Raw genomic sequence first — 24,468 nt, forward strand, 5'->3', positions numbered from 1 at the left:
CGGGTCTCATCACCAGAAATTTCTGAGCCTAACTCTTCTCTAGTTTCTAGGATCACTCATTTTCTCATTTCTCCCTTCTCCTTTTAGTTCAGAGTCTTGTCAATTTAGTCCCTTCCCTAACCACAACTTATAATAAGGTGACACAGCAAAGTGATGAAAGTCTAGATGGTCTGGTTTTAATCCTGGGTTTTTGCCACCTACTTACTGTGTGGCATTAGGCAAGCTATTCAACGTCTCTGGGCCTCAGTTTCCCCAAAAAAAGTGAATATTGTGAATATTCCCTACCTATAGGGTTGCCATTATGAGGAATAGGTGAGTTAATATTTGGTAAGCCCTTAGAATAGTACTTGTTATAGTCAAAGCACTACAGTTGTGCTTGTTAATAATAATAAATGAAATTCCAAGCGTATAACTTACCCAACTTTCTGTCATAACTTTGAAGTGTTGGTCTATCTGTTGGCCGACGTTGCAGGTAAATGAGTCGAGGCATGGCCTGAGGCATTGCTACCACTGGGTGATGTGTTCCCAGAACTTGGAACAGTGGTGTGAAATGGGTAGTGGTTCTACTTGGAGACAGGGCAGACTGGAAAATGACAGCCTGGGAAGGAGGTGTGGTGTCCATAGCTTTGGTGTCAGAGGTGCTGCCTGCTGAAGCACCGGTGCCAGCCTAAGCCGTAAATGGGGTGCTGGGGAAAACAGGAACAGGACGGAAGATGACAGCCTGGGAAGGAGGTGTGGTGTCCATAGGTTCGGGGTCTGAGGTGCTGACTGCTGAGGCACCGATGCCCGCAAAAGCCGTAAATGGGGTGCTGGAGAAAACAGGAGCAGAATAGAAGATGACAGCCTGGGAAGGAGGTGTGGTGTCCATAGGTTCGGGGTCTGAGGTGCTGCCTGCAGAAGCACCGATGCCCGCCCGCCAAAGCCGTAAATGGGGTGCTGGGGAAAACAGGAGCAGAATAGAAGATGACAGCCTGGGAAGGAGGTGTGGTGTCCATAGGTTCGGGGTCTGAGGTGCTGCCTGCTGAAGCACCGATGCCCGCCAAAGCCGTAAATGGGGTGCTGGGGAAAACAGGAGCAGAATGGAAGATGACAGCCTGGGAAGGAAGTATGGTGTCCATAGCTTCCGTATCAGAGGTACTGCCTGCCTGATCTGAGAGCAGAGAGTGAAAGTGGGAGAGCTTCTTCCTAGCCTCTAACTCCTCTCAAGGTCAGGCACGCACTGGTCACTGGACGGCTCAGCCTGGCTCTTATACATGTCCATTGTACGTGTCACAGAGAAAGTGTGGGCGGGGCAGGGGGTGAGGCAGGGGGCACATGCAAGCCCAGCTGGTGGCGAAACCCCGGCCCAAAGGCAAAGGGTGGGGCCCCTTCTGGACTTTCTAGTGGCTGGGACTTCTCGCTGTGCGTGGCAGGTGTTTGTCACCAGACGGGCCACCATGCGGTGACTGTTGGGGACTGTGGAAGCCTCCTCCTCCAGAGCTCACCCTGCCTGGGCACCAGCTCTGCAGACCCCTCAGCCCTGTGTATGTATCGGCCAGGCCTTCCCCACCACGGGGCCCAGAGGCCAGAGCCTGCTCAGAGCTGAGGGCAGGAGGCAGCCAGAGCTTGCCAGAGTGTGGGCCACCTCCTCCGGGAACCTCCCCAGCTTCTCTGCGAGGCCTGGAGACAGGATCGCCTTCTCCAGGGCTGCTCAGCTGCCAGCATCACCATGAGCCAGGTGGCGAAGGTTTCTGAGCAGGAGATGCAGAGCCCTGATCCGACTGGATGCTGCACCCCACGATGTCCCTTCCTGGCCGATAGGTTCTTTCTTCACTTCTTTTTTGAAATTTGGTAAAACAACATTTAAACCTAGGCCTGTCCTTCAGGGTATACGGTTGGTAGTGGCTTAGCCGGTATTCGAACAAAGCCTGTGTGATTCCAGAGCTCGTGCTCTGGACTGTGGTGCCTCCTTATCATACATGCTTCATGTGTTACTTGTTTTTCTTTTTTTCTTGTAGTCCTTATGGTACTTAGCCCTAAGTGCCATACCTGCAATGAACAGCTACACTGCCCTGTAGGAGGTCTTCTTTTGTTCAACGCATGAATTGGTCATCCACGACACTGGGTTCTAATCTCAGAAGATACAGGTCAGGGACCACCAGTTGTCAGCATGGCACCATTCCATATTTCCAATTGAGGCTTGAAGCCTGGATTTTCCCTTTCTCTAGTTTGAAGGATCCATATATGTAAAGATTATATTCTAGATAAATCATGGGCTATCCTGAAAGAAATTCACCAGTGAATTGTTCGGTATGGATTAGAAGCCAGCTTCTCTGGCCTTCCTGGAGTATATCCAGTAAGGCGTCTCATTCATGTCTAGAAAGCAAATATATCATTTATTGCAACTTCAGCGTGGAGCGATGTATTGGTGTAAAGTACGATCAACACAATTTGGTCATTGTGAGTATGCCAGCTGGGTCCACACTTTACTACACATATGTAACTCTAGAGATTCATATGCCCAAGAGAGGAGACGTACTCTTGGGTGTCTAGGACGAGGGAAGCATGTGTTGTTATTCAGGAGCTGGAAGCTTCAGCATGACAGGAAAGAATTGAACAATCCTGGTCTACACATCACTTGACCTTGTTTAAAACTTGTTTCTTTGGCTTGCTTCATTGGAGTGTTTTCTCTCTCCTGGGGCTGACATTGTGTGTTATGTATCACGCATGTGACATGTAGAAGTTTCAGAAGCCAGAATCATATAGATCAGTAAAAATGTATATATATGTATGTATATACATATATAAATATATTTTTTCTAAAACCTATTGAAAATAACACTGGGCATAATTCATATATTCCAAAATTAGTTTGACCCTCTGCTCATGAGATTCTTTTTATGGTATGTCACAGCAAATTTGGACTTCCATCCCCAAGAAACTTTGGGGTTGGAGGACACAAAAGCTTTTGCTCAGACCTAAATTCTGTCTGAAAAAAAAGGGTAAATATTATAAGCCTTTTCTAACCTCTCCAAGAGCAGAAATGATTTACAGCTGTGGCATTGAACCATAATTCCTCGATCTCATTTGAGAAGAGGTCAGTAAGAAACAATGTCTTGATTTTTGTTTCTTTTGTTTCTTCCCTGTTTTCTTGTCTTGCTTACCAACAATCCATTGTAATTCATGAGTTAGTATGGCAGCAGGCTGAGTGTTCCCTGGGGCTCATGAAATGAACTGTTTTTCCTAAAATGACTTTTGTCTCCTTGTTTTCAGCCCCTCTTCTTTCCTCTGCCCTTGACTATAACCAGAGCTCAGCAAAAGCTGAGTGACTTTGTGCAGACCTTACTTAGGCTCAGCCTTTTTTTCTTCATTATTTTATTCATGGCTCCTCCATTTCATTGTTTGCCTTCTCGAAATGTGTTGAAATCTTTCTGTGGTTGATGACTTCCAAAATGTCTTGGCTTTTATTGGTTGATTAATTTTGGTATTTCTACAGTTTTATTTAGATATGGTTTCAGGAGAAACAGAAAGTAAATATATTTCCTAGTCTGCCATCTTGAGCTGAAAATCCCTGTGGATTTTAGCATCCAATGTTCCCATGGGAAAAAACCCAACCTTGGCATTAATAGATGTAACACTCAAGATTTCAGCTTTTCTTGAGCAATCACTAAGGATTCAATATGTGGTCATTTCTAATGGGAAAATAATAACTATCTCATGGTGTTGATTTGAGGATTAAATTAGATAATGAACATGAAAATGCTTTGTAAGGTTTAAAAATCTATAAAAATGTTTTTTATTATTATTTGATTTGTTGCTATTTCAACTTCACTTGACAGTTGTTTATGACCTTGCCTATGTGACAAAGTGCCCTCTGGTTTATTGTTTTGAAAGCCAGAATATATTTTTCAATAGCTCAATGGAAATGGCATCATTTATGCAGGTTAAGGGTGAAATGTTTCTTGACACCTATAGTGTTTTCAGGAACTAACTGACTCATGTATTCCTCTTCCAGATTTTGTTGAGGACCTCCTATGAGCCACATGCTTTACATCAGGTGTTGGAAAGCATTTTCTGGATTTTAAATATCTTAGGCTTTGTGGGCCATATACAGTTTCTGTAGCTTCTCCTCCTCTTTCTTCTTCAACAAGCTTTCTAAACGTGAGAACCATTATTAGCTCACAGTCCCACAGATCCAGGCTGAGAGCCTGATTTGATTTGTGGCCAGTATTTGCCGATCCCTGCTCTGCGTCCTCACTGACGAGGGGGACCATGTTTGGGTAATCACTTCTTTGAATCAACTATTGGTCTTCTGGGGCTTGTGCTTACTCTTCTATAGTCTCTAATCAACCTGGCATCCAGAGAGGTCTTGTTAAAACATAAGTCAGATCATGTCACTCAAATCTCTTCAATGGCTTCTTCACAGAAATGCAAAGTCCTCAAAGTGCCTCCATAGCCCTAGAAATCTGGGCCTCCGTTTACTCTCTGACTGTTTCCTTCTCCTCTCCACTTTGCTCGCTCTGTTTTCCACACACTGACATCCTTTCTGCTCCTTGGATACTCCAAGCCTACTCTTGCCTCATTGGCTTTCTGCCGCGGACCAGCCGGAGAAAGAGGATTTCATCATCCAGGGTCAGAAGGGAAGGGGTAAGGAACTGAAGTAGCACCGACGAATGGGGTCAGAAGGACCAAGACAACTGATGGTTGCAAGGCAAATTTTATTGCGCTACAGTTGCAGATTATATAGACTAGAAAAGGGAAGGTTGCCAGACGGTGGTTTACATTATGTAAAGACTGTCTCGGCTCAGGGTTAACTTCCCTGGGAGAAAACCCATAAAGCCAGAATCATCAAAAATAACCTGCACGTGCAGGGGGGAGACAGCTTTGCTTATCTCAGTTTACATTCTTTCTGATCTCTGGGCCCTGGTGATTTATCTCCCATGGAATGGAACAAGGAGGGGAACAAGTAGGGACAGTCCCTTCGAGCAGCGAGCGGTGGCATGCCTGGCACGTCCACAGCCTGCTTTCATGGCTGACTGCTTCCCACAGGTCCCCCTTTTTTATTTTTTAATTTTTGCTGCAAAATTATTCCATGAAGCTTAGTGCCGAGAGTAGTATATTGTTGCATGAGGATATGAAACAGACATGAGAAGATTATTATCAATAATAGGCAAATTATGGCCAGGGTAATAAAACCTGACAACCTTCCAGTAATCCAAGACTGAGGGTGTAACTACTTTAAATGATCCAGTAAAGTTTGAATTACATCTTCTGGCGAAATATCATGAAGATGTGCATTTTGCATATCCTGAATTTCAGCATTTAATTTCTTAAGATCAAGACTAATATTATTATCTGACCAAACACTCAGCAGGTGCATTTTTACTTTTTCTCATTCCCAAATAGAGTCATCATACTTATAAGGAGTAACACAAATCCATGTATACTTTGCATGACAAGCTAAATGTATCCTCAATTTTAATACTGCCATCTGATCACCTTCTTCTTCTTTTTCTGAATCAACAGTGTCAAATTTTCGGGAGAGATGCAGAGCTTCTTCAAATTCTGAACTTGTTGTGAGCTGTGGCGAGCCATCTATTTGCTTGACTAAGTGCTCAGGAAGCCAGCGAGGTCCAGGCGCTGATCTGGGAAAGATATACACGTGACTGCGGCCCCAAATCAACACAGGATCAGGACCATGTCAAGTGCTGGTTAACAGATCTTTCCAGAGGACCTCCGGAGATTGAGAGGCCAATCTTGGCTCAGCCATCAACCTCTCCCCTGCAGACTGGCCAAATTTATCAACAGTGCGAAAATTTAAAATAAACAAAGCATGATTTATAAGCTTATGTGGTGTTGTTCTGTATAATTCCCCCTTTTTTATTTTTTCAATAGTTTTCAAGATCTATTTGCACGTTCTATAATACCTTGTCCTTGAGGGTTATATGGGATGCCTGTAATATGGGTAATTTGTAATGAATTACAAAATGTTGCAAAAGCAGCACTAGTGTAAGTGGGCCCGTTATCTGTTTTAATAATTTTGGGAAGATTCGTGAAAGCAAAACAGTGTAATAAAAGAGTGATAACGTGTTTAGTAGCTTCTCCTGTTTGTGCGGTAGCACAAAGGAAGCCAGAATAAGTGTTAATAGTGACATGAACAAATTGCAACTTCCCAAAAGAGGGGATGTGAGTAACATCCATTTGCCATAAATGACTAGGTAATAATCCACGAGGATTGACACCATAATGTGGAGTGGGAAAATGAGGTAAACATTGTGGGCATTGCTTAACAATTTGTCGGGCAGCCTCACGAGTAAGGGAAAATTGTTTGTGTAAGGTGGTAGCTGATTGATGATGTACAGCATGGGAGTGTTGTGCTGCTTGTAAAGGAGTTTGATCATAACTCACCATAACGCAAGGGCGTCCTGGATATAAACCATGTTTATTTACAGTACGCAAGTAGCAAATGCAATACATTAGCCATTCTTGATAGCGTGACGAACGGAAAGGAGGAGTACGGTAAATTGGGATATGTCCTGCTTTAGGGAAAAGAGATTGAGGAGGAGGAGTAACTTCAACTCTATTCTTGGGAGGAAAATGTACAGGATAAAGATCACGTTTAGATCGAGTTAAAACATCTGCAGTCGCATTAAGTTTAGTCAAATGGACCAGGCAAGTTAGAATGAGCACGGATATGTAGAGCTGCAACAGGACCATCGCGGGAACGAATAAACTGGGTTTCTTTGTTTTTTTTTGTTTTGTTTTGTTTTTTTGTTTTGCGGTACGCGGGCCTCTCACTGTTGTGGCCTCTCCCGTTGCGGAGCACAGGCTCCGGACGCGCAGGCTCAGCGGCCATGGCTCACGGGCCCAGCCACTCCGCGGCATGTGGGATCTTCCCGGACCGGGGCACGAACCCGTGTACCCCTGCATCGGCAGGCGGACTCTCAACCACTGCGCCACCAGGGAAGCCCTGAATAAGCTGTTGAAGCAAACGAAAAGAGGATGATAATTCAGGGTCATTAGTATGTCCTATGGTAGCAGTTTCCAAAAGAAGTAATAGATCAATGCGGTATTTACTATCAGAAAACAGATTAAGAGACACAGAAGGAAAATGCTCAAAAACCATAATAACAGCATATAGTTCAACACGCTGAGCTGAAGTCAGTGAAGTTTGTTCAATCAATTTTGTCCCGTCGTCCATGAGTACAATAGCCATTCCTTAGTAGGACCCGTCTGTAAAAACCAAAGGTACATGTGGAATAGGGTGCCGTTGGATTATAGAAGGAAAAATGTAAAGATTATTTTTACTAAATTGAATTATCTTATCAGCAGGATAATGACATCCTAGGTTTCCTGGAAATCCTGCAAGAGCAAGACCCCATTCGTTACTATGTTGAAAAAGCCAATTTTGTTGACTAACTGAATAAGGGATAATAATTTGAGAAGGTTCTATTCCTATAAGTTGTAAGCATCTAGTTCTACCTTGCATTATTAACTTACTAATAAGTTCATAATAAGGGTTAATAACTTTAGAGGGTGTAGTTTTCATATGAATCCATTCAATAATCCCAGCAGTTTGTCACAAAACAGCTGTAGGTACATGAGGTGTTGGACAAACAATTAAAGAAATTGGCAGGTGAGTATGTATTCGAGTTAACCGCGGAGAGCTGATAGCTCTATTAACTATTTGTAATGCTTGGAAACCCTCTGGAGTCATGGAGCGTAATGACAAAGGGTCTGAATTGCCTTTAAGAATATCCAACAGAGGCTGTAATTGAGCAGTAGTAAGTTTTAAGGAAGGCCTTAGCCAATTAATATCTCCAAGTAATTTTTGAAAATCATTTCATGTTTTTAAATGATCAACTCGAATTTGCAGTTCTTGAGCCCTAATAGTAGTGTTATCAATATATTTTCACAAATATAAAAATGGAGATTGTCTTTGAACTTTTTCTGAGGCAGTGACCAAGCCAAATGATCGTAAGGATTGTTGTAAAAATTGAAAAGCAGTCTCTAATAAAGAAATATTATCAGTGGCTAAAAGTATATCATCCATATAATGTATGAAGTATAACGTTGGAAACCTTTTTCTCACAGGAGTCAAGGCCTGAGCCACCTATTTTTGGCAAAATGTAGGACTATTTGCCGTGCCCTGAGGCAATACTTTCCATTGAAATCTCCTCATGGGTTCCTTAAAATTTAAGGAAGGCAAGCTAAAAGCAAAATGTTTTCTATCTTCAGGAAACAAAGTAATAGTGAAAAAACAATCTTTTAAATCTATAACTAAAAGATGGTAATTGTGTGCTATGGCTGCTGGAGAGGGTAGGCCTGGTTGAAGAGCTCCCATTATTAGCATAGTTTTATCGACAGCTCTTAGATCCTGTAATAACCTATATTTTCCAGACTTTTGCTTGGTAATAAAAATAGGAGTATTCCAAGGGCTATTGGATATTTCTAAATGCCCTAATTGTTCCAGTACTAATTGTTCTGCAGCTTCTAATTGCTCCTTTGTGAGGGGCCATTGGTCCACCCATACAGGGTCATCAGTCAGCCAAGTAATTGGATCAGCTGTGAGTGGAGGAGAATCCAAGGTCCCTAAGAAAAACCCAAACCTTGTCTATCATTTTTTATTTTCACATCAATAGGATAGACAGTTCCTTGTTGATTTGTTCCCAGCCCTTTTGTGGGAAGAAATCCTTGATCCAACATCCTATTAGAGACTTGAGAATTTGGACTATAAAGCAGTACTCCCATTTCTTTTAATATATCTCGGCCCCAGGGGTTTAAAGGCAGCCCAGGCAAAACATAAGGCTGGAAGTATCCTGAATGGCCCTCACTATCTTGCCATAATAATAACTGACTACTTTGCACAGGAGAAGAACTTTGTCCTATTCCTTGAAGTTGTGTAATAGTAGGACTAATGGGCCAACGTTTAGGCCAGCGCATCTGCGTCGTAACAGAGACATCAGCTCCAGTGTCTAACAAACCTGAAAAAACCTTTCCATTAATGGTTCATTTCATTTCTGGACGTTCTTTCTCTATCTTCTGAATCCAGTAGGCAGCATTAGATGATCCAAAAGCCTTTGTTCCTCTCTTTTGATGTTGTAAAATTTGTCCATGATGTACAAAGAGCAAAAGTAGCAGTTGTGCAATTTTATCGCCAGGAGAAATAGTTATTATATTTTCAGTAGTTTGTGCCATGAGTTTTATTTCTCCTTCGTAGTCAGAATCTGTGACTCCTGGCCTAATAGTTAAACCTTTCATAGTGACACTACTTCTTCCCAATAATAGTCCCATCCAACCCTTGGGTAAAGGAACATAGATGTCCGTAGAGAGGGCCTGAGGACCCATTTCAGGAGTTAATACATATCGGGCGGAGGTACTGAGGTCCAGTCCTGCGCTTCCTGGTGTTGCTCTGGAGAGCGAGGATATTGTATGTTTCTGTTTTTGGTTAATGTCTGATTGATCATTTGAGGAGGATACCCAGACATCGGCCCTATTGTTTGTTGGGGCTGGGGAAGGCCCCGGGAGGAGTTTCCCGACAGTGGTGTCCCATCCTTGTGGGTCAGTGAGCGACAATCTCGTGCCCAATGTTTTCCCCTATTGCATCTAGGGCATACACCAGGGATCTTCTGACCATCTGGAGGTTTTTGAACAGGGAAGGAAGGACTAGGGTTAGAATTAAAAGATCTACATTCTCTAGCAAAATGACCTGCCTTTCTGCATTTAAAACAAGTCTTTGTTTTCTTTTGATTGTTTTTAAACCCCACTTTAGTTAATGCTGCAGCCATAGCAGCACCCTGTATATAAGCAGGCCCAATGTCCGCACAAAGGCGAATATAGCCCTCCAGTGTTCCCCGTTTTCTCCAAGGTCGAATCGCAGCCTGACATGCATTAGTAGCGTTTTCAAAAGCAAGTTGCTTAACTACAATTGTACCGGTGGGTCCATCCAAAATGAGTCTCCCCCACCGCCAGTGACAATCTATCTACAAAATCAGCATATGGTTCATCAGGTCTCTGTCTAATTTTTGAAAGATCCTCAGTTGTGTGTGTATAAGGTAATTTCCTCCAGGCTTGTAATGCCAAATGATGTATTTGAGGATAAGCAACAAAGGGATAAGTTAATTGATCTTGTACAGAAATATATTGTCCTTCCCCAAGCAGCATATTATAATCAACTGGAATATTATGGGTAGCATTCTTTTCTGCTTGTTCAGCAGCCCGTTCATAAAAATTAGACTTCCATATTAAATAATCTCCACCATCTAAACCAGCTCGTGCAATAGACTTCCAATCAGCGGGGGGAAGAGCTTCTCCTGCAATAGCTTCTCCTGTCAACCATAGCAGTAGTACAAGGAGCAGTGGGCCCATATCGAGCACAGGCAGATTTTAAATCTTTCAAAACTTTAAAAGGAAGAGCCCAATGCTCCCTAATAGCTTGTTGAGGATTATTAGGATCAGGTCTTTCTATGACAGAACAACAGAAAATAGGATCTTTTCCTCGTTTTATTGCTCCTTGTACAGCGCGCTGCAAGGGACGGAGCATTTTTACAGATGTAGATTTTTGAGGAAGACAGTCCTTATTAACCTGCAGCTTTTTCACTGACTTATCTATCATAGCCATTAGAAAATCACCCTCGAGATATTTTTTCTCTTCCGTGTTTAAAAGCCTCATCTGTTAAATCGAAATGTTCCTCTTCATCTGATATGTTAAAATTAATCAGTTCCCTAGATTTAGGAAGTGACGGTGTAGAAGCCATTAAGGCAGTTTTATCTTCTGAAGAAGGCTTTTGTTTTTCTGACTTTACATTCAAATCAACACTATCATGAGAAGAATCTAAACATTCTTTGATCAGATTCCACAAACTAAATAACAACAGGAGTATGAGTAGGCCCTTGAGACTCAGAATAATTTTTTAAATCTTCTCCAACTTTCTGCCAGATTTCTATGTCAACAGAGCCGCCATCGGGAAACCAGGGAGATACATCACGGATATGCTGCAAAAACTCAGTTAACTGTGAGGTAGAAACTTTATTACCCCGAGCTTTAAGCATCGAAAGTAAAACCTGAGCAAATAGTTCACGCTCCTTTGAGACCTTTTGTCCCATCCTATTTTACTTCTGACTATTGCCTTATGCCTCTATTAGTTTCACTTTTACTCGTGGCCACACATATTTTGCATAAGGGTTCTCTTACCTGCACTTTCTTTTTCTTTTAATTGCCTTCACGCTTCAGGTCCCTGTTCGGGCGCCACTTGCCGAGGACCACACGGAAAAAGAGGCTCTCACCACCCAGGGTCAGAAGGGAAGGGGTAAGGAACTGACATAGCACCGACGAATGGGGTCAGAAGGACCAAGACAACTTGTAAGGCCAACTGGCCCGAGGCAGGGGAACACAATCAGATTCACAGGTTGCATCCTCTGGACCACCCAGTTCCAGAAACTGCCCTGGAGACATTCCGGACCACCCAGTTCCAGGAACTGACCTGGGGACTTTGAACCCAGCCCAGCTTTCCCGCCTTTCGAGGGGCGGGACTAACGGTCCCCCAGGATACCCGAAAAGACCACCAAATAAGGAATACACTGCGCCCTCCCAGATTCACCACACCCCTTTCCCTTCTTCCCCTATAAAATCTTGCCCAACCCTTGCCTGGGCGCGACTTCTCTGGCCCCCTTTCTCTCGGACCAGTGAACCTCGCCCGGGAGCGCTCCCTAATAAAGCTCACTTGAAGCTTTCCTCTGTTTCGCCGTGCCGTTTGTTAAGATCCGACCTTACACAACTGACGGTTGCAAGGCAAATTTTATTGTGCTACAGTGGCAGATTATATAGACTAGAAAAAGGAAGGTTGCCAGACAGTGGTTTACATCATATAAAGACTGTCTCGGCTCAGGGTTAACTTCCCTGGGAGAAAACCGATAAACCCACAATCATCAAAAATAACCTGCACGTGCAGGCGGGGAGACAGCTTTGCTTGTCTCATTTTACATTCTTTCTGATCTCTGGGCCCTGGTGATTTATCTCCCATGGAATGGAACAAGGAGGGGAACAAGTAGGGACAGTCCCTTCGAGCAGCGGCGGCATGCCTGGCACGTCCGCAGCCTGCTCGCAAGGCTGACTGCTTCCCACACATGGGGCTACTTCTGCAGGTGGGGTCAGAATCCTCCTCAGTTTCAGGTGGTCCCCGTGCATATTCTAGGTGATGCTTTTCCTCTGTTCTACTGCTTCAGTTTCACACTCTTCCACTTGTCTTCAGTCTTTCAAAACTATGTTGAAACCTCTTGATTGTTGTGGGCTTATATACTTAAACACTTTGATACCATCATTGTAGTGTCTTGTGAAAATGGAGAAGAGCTGAAAGAAAGGGTTCTCAGTGCATTCTGAATCTGCTATTCTGTGGTCCCAGTGTTTAAACTTCTTGGTCTTCCCCAGTGTCTATCATTGCTTTTAGAAACACAATCTCCTGGTCTACTCATGAAGGAAATGAATACATCACATCTAAAATGACAAGGAAGGCGGGTTAGATGCTCTAGGGTCTTGTCGTACTCTGCCATTTACTAATAAACCACTACGTGCTACAAATTGTAGGTGCTCATTTATAAAATAAAGGGGGTAACTCTACATGAACTATAGATTTCTCCTACTCTAACATAATTTTCTAAGTTCTTTTTTTAAAATTCTCTACATTATCATTAATTTTAATTAAGAAAACAAAAATCTAACTTTCTCTTTTGAAAATCAAAGAGTAATTCCCATAGTCCTACAATAATGGGATAATTAGTTCTGAAACCTGTCAAGTTTCATGTTTCATACAAAAGGAAAATCATATTAAATAATTTTAAAAAGTTAAACATGGACTTTGTAGCACAAAGACAAGGTCCCCCCAAATGGTGTTCCTTTATTTACTAGAAATGTTCAGTTCTGCATTACAGTTGAAATAAAATAAATATATTATTTTTGAGGTACAAAAATTTCTTATGAAAATCAATTTTTCTTTTCTGTCCATACAAACAAAAGTATGGAATGACATTAGAGGTCAGGTTTATTTGGTAATAGAATGTAGCTTCTTGATATTTTTTATTTTAGGAAAGGAGAATATCAACATGAAAACTTTTTTCAACTTTACTTTTATTTAAAATGAGGCCATATTTTCCTCTTGTAAAAAGAGAGTTCAACTAGAACTGTCAATTTTCTCATCTGTAAAACAAGAGCACTGAATCAGCTGACTACATTCATTCAGAACTCAATTTCTTTATCGTATGATCACTAAGGTTCTCCCTAAATCTAATATACTAAAGTTCTAAGCAAAGGAAAATATAGTACTAACGACATGTTTTGATGTTTATTTCTTAGAGTTCAAGTGTCCACCATTCACCCTGGTCTAAGCTTAAGGAACCATTCACGGGGATACAATGCAGATGGGAGGGGAAAACAGAACCCTCACACAAGCTGTGGCGTGTTGCAATCAGGCTTCCGTTTGAAAAATAATCTTCTCTATAGCTTTCAAGTGATAACTTTGTCCCGGCAATGCTTCTTGTTTCAAACGGATTTTCTCTGGCTCTTCCTGAACACCTTCTGAGGAATCATCGACCTCTGATTTCTGAGGAGGAAGGACTCTCTACTGTCACAGTCGCAGGAAATTCTGATGGACCTGAGTGTCACAAGAAGAAGATAGGAAACCACAGAGTTGTTAAACTAAAGGGCAAAGAAAGAAAACAAGATTGTATAAAACATAACACAAGCCAGATACCGAATATCCAAATATTAGAGGACATTTAACAAAAGTGATCTGAGGTATCATTATTTATAAACGTCTCTCACTGCTCCTTAGTCTAAAACAGGCAATGACTAAGTAAAATTACAGGAACTTATTTTTGCTATGTTACTGCACAGACCTCTGTTGTACATGGTTAGGATTAGTAATGGGAATTGCCCATATTATTTTATTAAGTTTCTTTCACAGAAGCCAAGTGAAGAGCCAAGGTAAACATTTTTTCTCAGATCAACTTTATACTGCAAATAAAAAATTTGTTTTCCACCATCAGACAAAAACAATCTGGAAGAAAATGTAGTTTTTCGGAGGAAAATACATCAGTAAAGGGACTGACAAAGAATCAGAAGAATAACCAGAAAGTCAACATATGTAAGCTGTGTATAATAGATGTTACCATTTAAAAACGAGAAATCACATACACATACATAACTAAAACTGACCCATCAAAAATTTCATCTTCTCATCACCCTGAAGCCAAAACTAGGGTAACAGTAATACAATTCTCCTGTCAAGCTTCACTGCCACTGCAATGTTGTTCAATTGGACATTTCCAAACATTTAAAACTTGACCTGGCCACAACCCCATAAAAGTCTACAGATCATAAAGAAGTGTGCTGGGATTATGTAACTACGCAGAAGACAAGTCACTAGGACATCATTTTGACAACAAGCAGCAAACCTGCAGCATAGGAAAATCTGAACAGGAGAACGAGGTGCACACCCCTCTCTCTGGGCATGCAAGGGCAGGACTGACACCCAGGATGCTCTTCTCTCAACCTCAGCAGTGGTGCCTTTCACAGAGCAACGATGCAGTCTCCCAGAACCGCTGGGAAGGAGAATCTGATACTGACAGTATTAGCTTGCCATGAGGCCATAAGCGAGGAAATGTGTGTGGCCTTGGTGAGAGAGAAGAAGTGTGGGAGATGTTGCTTTATCTTGACTTTCAGATCAGGAAATTTGTACACATAGCCTGCAAACAACATTTCTTGCAAACATGTGAACGTTCTTGAGTGTGAGAGCTCCATGTGAGGGGTCAGAAATGGCAGTCAAGTTCTTTTCACTGGGTAACAGGCGATTTGCGGACCGGAGAACAGGCTTCCTTGTTTACAGACATAACCACAAGGCTGCCAGTTGTGTGCCAAATCCACACAACTACACAGTTGCACTGGGAGAGCGACCAAACATACTTTCCATGGATTTATTTCAGAGCGGGAAATGCTTCTTGTAAGGCTCTGTCAGTTTAAAAAGCAAGGAGAATGCCCATCCACCTTTCCCAATTCACACCCTATGTATCATCAATATGATAGCTACACATGAGCAACTGATTACATACATCACAAGCTTTGATGAATGCAAAGCCCCTAAAAAGATATCAACAAAACAAAGTTAGATCTTGATGTAAATACATCACCAGTTAAACCCAGTTAATACAACTATTTAGTATTATGTACAGTATCCATACAGAATTGTGTATACAAATAAATAAGCTCAAAACAAGGACCTGGAGGGCTCTGCTGCAGAGAAAACTGAACAGAATTCAGCCGACTGGCTTGGTAATTAATAACTGTGAACTGCTGAGAGGCCCCTTCAGTTCCTATGTTCAGGATGGTTGAGATTTCAGTCTCACTTCTTTAAATGGTGATATTAATCGTTCTCTAATTTACCACTCTGTGTGACGAGGATGGACCTGAGATTAAGTGTCTCAAGAAGAAGACAGGAAACCACAGAGGTGTTAAACTCAAGTGCAAAGACTGGTGATTCAACACTATAGTTTATGCAACAGCAATTCACATTACCATTTGCAAAAAAGTAGTCGGTTGTCCAATGGGGATTATAAACATCCATTTAACATGAGCAACTGAACAGATATATTTTACACAGTAACTACTTCAAGTACTATTTAAAATCAATTCTCTTTGTTTTCTTAAGCAATTGTTAATCCCCAATTTCGTGAATACTACCAAGTAAGTCACTTGAAACTCATCTAGAGCAATCTATTTCACTTAGCAAGCCTAAAGCTATAGTTCAACAATTTTATTTACTGTTATGTGACAAAAATTACTATGAACAGCTATCCCCTGGATAAGTAATCAGCTAAAGCTAGTTTGACTCACTAAATCTGATTTACTGAGTTAATAAGCCTGTTGATTTAGAATAGGTCTAATGCATATTTCTCATCCATTCTGCATTAAACTATTTCCCATGCCTAAAATGTCTTTTTTCCCATTCGTACATATCCGAATTCCTACTTCTGTGCTGTAGGGCTTCGCACAACTACACCTGCCTTTAGTGAAACTTTCCTCACCTGCACAATCGGAGATAATTTTAGTCTCCTCAAGACTCCCAAGGGGTTACCTGTGTTGTGACACTTGAGAAACAACTTGAAGCTCCCAATTGCATTTGGTTTTTCTTCCTTAGAGTGTTCATTAGGCAGAAGCCATGTGTGAGTTATATTTTTTCCTCTATAGAAAGCACCAGAGACCACCCACATAATAGCAGTTCCAAAATAAAGAATTCTGAACGACTGAAAAAGACAGGGAATCCAAGCACGTTACCTGCTGCTTTTTGCACGTTCTGCAGTACGCCACGGCCAGAAACCAGACACAACAGGTGGTAGACGTTCAGGACCATAACATTCCTTACCAGCAGAGTGTTTCCTTCCATTACTTAAAGGTTGCTTTGCGGCCAAGCCTATGTTTGACAAAGCACGAAAAGAAGGAATCAAGATGCACCAAAGGTCTACAGAGCAACTGTCACACATGTACACTTCGAAAGGAATCAAACAGGCACTTGACAATGATGCCAAGGCCATTAAAAAAAAGAGGATCGTTTTGTACAAAGGTTTTACATAAGCCAGCATTTTTAAAAAATGTAAGTTCTCTACAGTAACAAGTTATTTTAACTAAAACAGAAGTATTGTGATGTGCAGAAATGCAAAAATAAATTTTTAAAATAATCCCAAAGTATGATACATTTTATATATTATGCAGAAACACTCAAGTTTACTGAATCTTAGAACACCTTTGGCATTTCTGAATCTCAAGGACACAGAAACACAGATATACCCATGACTTCGGCCAAACAGAATCTTCAGAATTAGACCAAAATTTCAATTTAAGATGAATTTTTCTATGTAAAAACAATAAGAGTTGTAAGGCTGCAAGTTGCTGGGTGGTAGGTGAGTCAATGTTACTCTCCGATAAGCCTGTCAACCTTCACTGCTCCTTTGATTTCATATAGAAAATACACAAAAAATACAAATGAAACCCACGGGATAAAAGAGTGAAGTGTGGAGACTTATCCTATATTTCAGTAGTAAAGAGGCAAGTATCTTTATATGAAATATTTGGTTGCAAAAACTAGACCTACATGTTAATATTTTATTTAGAACAAGCCACATATTAAAATTCACATTTAAATATTTAATTTGAATTTACTGAAAACAAACATCATAGGTTAAAAGGGTTATATTTATCCTTCAAAGCTACTATATTTTGTTATTTTATTTATTTATTTTAATAGATCTTTATTGGAGTATAATCGCTTCACAATTCTGTGTTAGTTTCTGTTACACAACAAAGCGAATCAGCCATATGCATACACATGTCCCCATATCCCCTCCCCCTTGAGCCTCCCTCCCACCCTCCCTATCCCACCCCTCTAGGTCATCGCAAAGCACCGAGCTGATCGCCCTGTGCTATGCTGTTGCTTTCTACTATATTTTAGCAGCATTAGGATGCAGGGTAAAATGGAGTGTATGTGGTAATATAGGACAAATATTTCATGGAGTGTAGCTTATTGATAATCACCACACGATCCTGTGAGATTTACATGCCTCTTAAAAATATATAGGAGCTCAGTTCATTTTGTGCTATTTTATTGTGTTTTTTAACTTAATTACCGTCAAAAAAAATGTTTGTATGCATGTGGTTTGTATGTGTATACCCTTCCTTTACTTTCAGAAACGAATGCAAATACATTTGTATTAAAATTTTTTTTAATTACACTTTTCTTGTTAGGAGATAAAAAAAATTTCTAATAAAAGTTCCCATCTTTTTTTTAGGCATACATAATTACAATATAAATGTGACACAATTCAAACCATTATTTCACCCCTACACTCACCTGGACCTAGGTATATAGCCAGATACTGATTTGGCTTACCTCTATGTCTCCAAATAACTGAGGCAAATACAAAAAAAAAGCCCAAGAAATAAAATTACTCTTAAAATAGCTCAATGAGTTTGTATATTTCAGTTACATTTCCACTTTGTTTAATCATGCTAAATAAAAAAAAGTTTAACTGTTTTCTTCTCATTCCATGATGCCCTATTATATACCGCCAGGTACTAATTTTACAGAATTCCTAATATACATGCTTTATTTGTATATATTTCCATTTCTAATATCATAGCAAAAGTCAACTTAGCTATTTTAAGAATACTTTACACATGATATAAATTTTTAATAATAATATCTAATCAGTGTGATACCACAAATCTTAACTTCTTTGTATGTACTATTTCATTATTAAAATATCACTCTCTTGAAATAACTATTGGCAGACGATCATAAGCTTTTTTTTGACTTCATAAACACTCTTAAGAACTTCTATTTAATACGCTATTGTCCAAGTAAGTTGATTAATAGAGAATCAAAAACATTGGGCTTCCCTGGTGGCGCAGCGGTTGAGAGTCCGCCTGCCGATGCTAGGGGACATGGATTCGTGCCCCGGTCCGGGAAAATCCCACATGCCGCGGAGCGGCTGGGCCCGTGGGCCATGGCCGCTGAGCCTGCGCATCCGGAGCCTGTGCTCCGCAACGGGAGTAGGCCACAACAGTGAGAGGCCCGCGTACCGCAAGAAACAAAAACAAAAACAAAAATACATCTTTAAGTAGAAAAAAAAAAAAGTTGTATTTATGAAGATGTTTACAATAGTTTATTTTAGGTTATTTCCAGTTTTTCACCAATTTAAAAAATTGACCAACTCAATTAAAACCTTGTGACTACAATGTTAAAAAGTATAACTATGAATCATAGAATTTAAATGTAGTATGAAAAGACAAGAATGGCAAATTATATTGAAGCTATGGGGAATTATGTTTATAGACAGCAGGAAGAGAAAAGAAAAATGTAAATATTGCTTGATAGGACAATGGGATTAGAGGTGATCTTTTAAATTTTTCATTTTTACGCTAATACAATACCTTTATAAAACCCCCAAATCTTCAAACAACACATTTAAAAAAGATTGTGGTAAACTACACAAAACAGAAAATTTATCATTTTAACCATTTTAAAGTGGACTGTTCAGTGATATTAAGTCAACAAATTTTTAAAACTTTCAGAGGGCACCTGAATAAAAGATGTGTTGTCCATTGGTGATTTTAATGTATCTGGTATATAACTAAAGTCACCACAAAACTCTTTCTGGGAAATTGGCAGATCATAAACATAAAACATTTATTTTGCTTTATATTCAACCTTATTGTTCTGCTGTTTCAAAATTCAAAGTTACTCACAAGAAAGAGTCAGTTTCATATTAGATTTGGTTTCACAAATGCTGCTCCTGCTATTCATTCTTATCACCAACAAAAAAAGACAATTTGTGACTAACCATAATATGTTCCAGAAAATAAGTTAAGGTCTCTTAGAAACAATACAAACGTTATCAGTAGAAGTGAATTCTAGGAAATTTATATATTCAGGAGAATGTGAAACTTACACCACTGATTGTTAAAGGCTTTTAAAAGCTTTTCATTACAATTACATTTCGTAACAAAATAATAGGCTTAGTTGTAAAATCCTGGGTTAACTGCCATTTGGAAAATTAAATATACATTACAGTAAACATTTAGAAAATGGTTTTCTAAAATGTTCAATCTAGGTAAATAAACTTGTCTGTAGAAGTCTTTTATAAGGATCATACATATTTCAAGTTTTTTTTAATCATTCAGAGAAACAAGATATTACCTGATTCAAAAATTTAGGTAAGCATTTCTAAGAAAGAAGCAGGAAACAATGGGAAGGTTGGAACTGAGAAGAAATTTTGTTTCTTGTAGCGCAAAAGGTAATTCTGCATGTAAAAAAAAATCATTCCTCAAAAGCACCACTACTAAAATTATCATCAAAGTGCACCCCAAATTTCAATTGCAAAGTGTCAGAAGTAATTATCAACCAGGAAATATTTTCAAAATAACGAAGTTTTTATGAGATCCAAACAATAATGTTGGTTAATATTAACATCTCTTTAAATTCATTTATTATATCTATATTCTATAAATTCTCATAAGTCTCAAAATAATCATAGGCTTCCTAATATGCATGTGGTTAATATTGGCTGCTTTAATTTTAGCACACCAGAAAACATAAGGGGTATAAGTTCAGAAAGAGTTACCAACTCTAATAGTAGCTTTTCCTTTTCAATCACTTCCCCAAATTAAGAGTTCTCTTTTTCTGTCTAGCAGCTTTGGATGGTTCCTTCACGATGGAGAAGTTATCCACTGGTACTGAGACAGAAATGATAAATATGCCATTTAAGTTTCAGGTAATTTAGGAGGGTTTGATCTTCATTGGAAATTAAGATACTTTAAATTAATAAAAGGTTTTCAATCTGCATTTCTGGGAACCTAAATTAAAGCATCACACAACATTTTCAAAAACAGAAAAGCCATTTCATTTGACTGAAAACTTAGTTTTAAGATGGCAGAAAGTACCTTGATAATTTTCTTTTAAGAAAGAAAGAAAAACAAGCCATTAAAGAGAAATTCTTCCGAGAGAACTGAAACGTGTGATATACCTCTGACTTGGCACTCCTTCCATCTGGAGAACTTTTTTGATAACTGCTTTCATCACACAATGATCTAAAGTAAAATAAATTGAAGTTAGAGTAATTAGTTCCCAATGAGTGGCTATTTCCATTTAAAACCAAAAGCCAACTAATTATTGCTTTTCCCATAAATTTAAATATGAAATCTACATTATGTAATTATACACTTATCTCCCCCTTTGTGTATTCTAGTTTTCTTCCTCAGAAACCTAAGATGCCATCTTGCAGACTGCCTCCAGTGGCTACTATTTTGGCAGCAGCAAAGGTCAACTTTAAACATTTTGCATCTAAAGTGGCTTTGGATACCTTTGGATAGAAAGTACAGTCTGAGCACTGTCCAGAGACTTAGATACCTAAAGGGCATCTAAGATAACAAACCAAAGTCCTGATATTCCCTCAAAAGCTGCTCCTCCCATCAGCTCCCCTTTTCTAAGTGATACCACCCAGTTGCACACATAATCATCAACGACTTGTCTCCTTGTTACTATTCCCTTCATACCCCACATCTAATCTATCGGCAAGCCTTGTTAGCTACACCCTCAAAACACAACCTGAATTCAACCACTTTTCACTTGCTCCAAACTTCCAGCCTAAACTAAGCCATAGACATCTCTTTTTTGGACCACTGTGATAGTCTCCTAACTGCTCTCCCTGTTTCTCTTCTTTATCCTCCCAAGTCCATCCTCTATACCAGGTTCCCTTATTCAGATACTATTTGGATCATGCCGTTTACAAGTTGAAAACGCTCTACTCATTTAGAATAATCCAAATCTTTACTCTGGCCTTCAAGACTTTACAAGATCAGACCCCTGGCTAGCTCCTTGACCTCATGTCATACCACATCTTCTGCACTCAGTCCTCTGACCATGTTGGTCTCCTTGCTTTTCCTTAAATACTCCACCCACCTACCTGCCTGCATACTCATTGCCTCCTTGCTTTTCCTTAAATACTCCACCCACCTATATGCCTGCATACTCATGGTCTCCTTGTCCTGGAATGTGCTAACCCCAGATCTTCCATGGCTTGCTCCTCTCTTCATTCAGGTCTCCGTTCAAATGCCACTTCTCCAGTGAAGCTGTCCCCTAACAAACCTGTCCAATGGAGTCCTACCTGCCCCTGCTCACTCTCTTTACATTAAGATATTTTTGCACCTCCTACTATCTAAAATTATATTACTTATCTGTTTACTCATTTCTATCTGAACTCCTTCCCTAGAATGTAAGCTCCATGAGGGCAAGACTTTTGTGTGTCTGGTTCACTGCTTTATCCCTAGTGCCTAAACACATATCTGGCACACAATAGGTATTAAAATAATTACTTGTGAAACTGACAAATGAATAAAGTACTCCTTGCAAGAATTCAGAGGTCGCACAAGAAGGAAACAATGCTCTTGGTGGAAGCAGGCTTAGTATCTAGGTTCACCTCTTTCTGAGTAGTGTTGAGAACAATTTACAAGTATAACTCACTTTAATTGGTAAATTATCTGCTAAAAACATAAGGGACGTACAACATTAGAAAAGTGCCGTTTTTTGTTTTTTTGGGGTTTTTTTGGGGGGGTACGCGGGCCTCTCACTGTTGTGGCCTCTCCCGTTGCGGAGCAACAGGCTCCGGACGCGCAGGCTCAGCGGCCATGGCTCACAGCACAGCTGCTCCGCGGCATGTGGGATCTTCCCGGACCGGGGCACGAACCCGTGTCCCCTGCATCGGCAGGTGGACTCTCAACCACTGCGCCACCAGGGAAGCCCAAAAGTACCGTTTTCTAGGATACAAATAATGACAGAGAATAGAGAATACATACTAAGAACCTTTCATCAAAGTATGACGGTCAAGAACTCTCGCGGTAAAACGTCAGACAAAAACCAGAACAAATGATCATGACTTCTAGTAGTTCTGAGGCTGAACAACCTACTCATTCAAACAAAAGGGATCATCACAAAAGCACAGGTATTAAAAACTATTACATGAAAGGAAACTATCATGAGTCATTTATTTAAGTGTTGTGTGGACCATCACATTAAAATAACTGGAGTCTTTCAACACCCCGTGACATACAAAAATAGCAAGTCAGACATATGGATCTGACAGGATATGATACAACCCCTACAAACTCTCACTACAGAAGAATGGACACACGGTGTCATTAACCAACTAGCCAAATGAATACAAGCAGCCAGTAAACCTCACCAGTAATTCGAATGAATACAAAATAAAACAAAATGTGGTTATTGTCCTATCAGATTAAGCCACGATTCTGTAAGAAAAGTCTTCAAAATGTCTATACCCTTTTGATGCAACAACTCTCTTTCTAAGAATTTAACCAAAAGAAATAGTCAGAGATATAGGTAAGGATATATATCAGAGTACTTTTTGTAACTGAAAAACTGGACATACCTTTCATACAAGATTGGATAAGCTATGTGTACTGCGGCATATTCATATAACGGAACACTGAACAGTCACAAAACATGATGCAGTAGATGCAAATTGACTGACTTGCTAAGATGGTCATACTAAATTAACTGAAAAAAGGTATAAAATTTGGAGTAATCCCACTTGCCTAAAAAAGGGAGAGGTACTCATTTTTGTAGTCTTTCAGTTTTTTAAAAGTGCTACCAGCCAGTGTTTGTGAGAGGCAGGCTTCACATCCACTCTTGGGGTGGACTACAAATTGGCATAGCCTTTCTGGGTGGTGATTCGGCAATGTGTATCAACAGTGTTAAAAATATGTCACACTTAGTCATTCCACGTGTAGTACCTTATTCTACACAAGTAAGCCCGATGGACACAGAGGCGTATATACAACGTATTCACATTGCTTGTGACAGGGAAAAGCAAACTGTCTAAATATAATTGCAAAGAATTGATTAAACTATGGGACATCAATATGATGGAGTATTACATGATACCTTAAGTGAAAAAAGCAGGAATATGAAATAGCAAGTATACTACAATTCTATTTTAGTAATCCCTAAGTGTATAAATATATTTATATATATATAAAAAAAAGGCCTGAAAATATATACACCAAAATGAACAGTGCTTATGTCTGGGTATTAAGCTTATAGGTAATTGTTCTCTTGTTACTGTGTATTTTCTGTAAAGAATACATGCAACTCTTAGAGAAAGTTTAAAAGCAACATAAAAGCTATCAGAAAAATGAGGCTCTGAAAAAAATCCTATCACAACAGTATCATGCCAAAAGCTAAGCATATATTATATTAAAAACTCAATATCTTCAATTTTAGAATGTACCTCCAAGCCATAAATCCTCACTAAGAGATTCTACAAAAGCACGAACCCAGGTCACCAATGAGCTTGTTGCAGTTCAGAGTGATGCGCCTCCAACCAGGCATACAGTCAAGATCAGGTCTCCTGGAACGAAGCCTCTCTGCCCAGGTTTCTTCATGCCTTCTGATAGTCTGATACTTCAAAGATTTAATGGGACAAAATTAAGATGCTTCAATAAGGAAACAGGGTGTGCCTACTGAGTATGGCTCATTATGTCAGAGATTTACACACACACGTATCAAGCATATGTGCCAGGAGAATCAAGCTGAGAAATTAAAGAGTCAGTTCTGCTTTACGAGTCCAGTGACCCACATTCTAGTCGGTCAGTGATTAGATTCCAGCCACTGGATGACCTGTTTTTGAACAGTTATGTAAAGTTGGACAACTCAATTACAGTCTGGGAATTATTTTCCTTATCTTCTAAGTCAGGGAATTGGTTCTAAATTCTATCATTGCTGAGGCTCTAAATTGCATCATTCTGTCCTCCAAAGGTCTCCAAACACCTGACTGGGCAATCCATAAGAAAACTTTTTAATATGCATCTTATTTTTTAACAAATTATATACACAAAGTTCTATACATTTAACTTACATACATTATAAA

The 24,468-nt window shown here is 39.9% G+C and overlaps 1 pseudogene; it reads right to left on the minus strand.

Annotated features, from left to right (window-relative positions):
• Positions 1-667: 667 nt before the first annotated feature.
• Positions 668-24,468, minus strand: part of LOC132593833 (centrosomal protein of 78 kDa-like) — a 32,976-nt pseudogene continuing 9,175 nt past the window's right edge.

This window comes from Globicephala melas, chromosome 18 (assembly GCF_963455315.2).
Source record: "Globicephala melas chromosome 18, mGloMel1.2, whole genome shotgun sequence".
Classification (NCBI taxonomy): Eukaryota; Metazoa; Chordata; class Mammalia; order Artiodactyla; family Delphinidae; genus Globicephala; species Globicephala melas.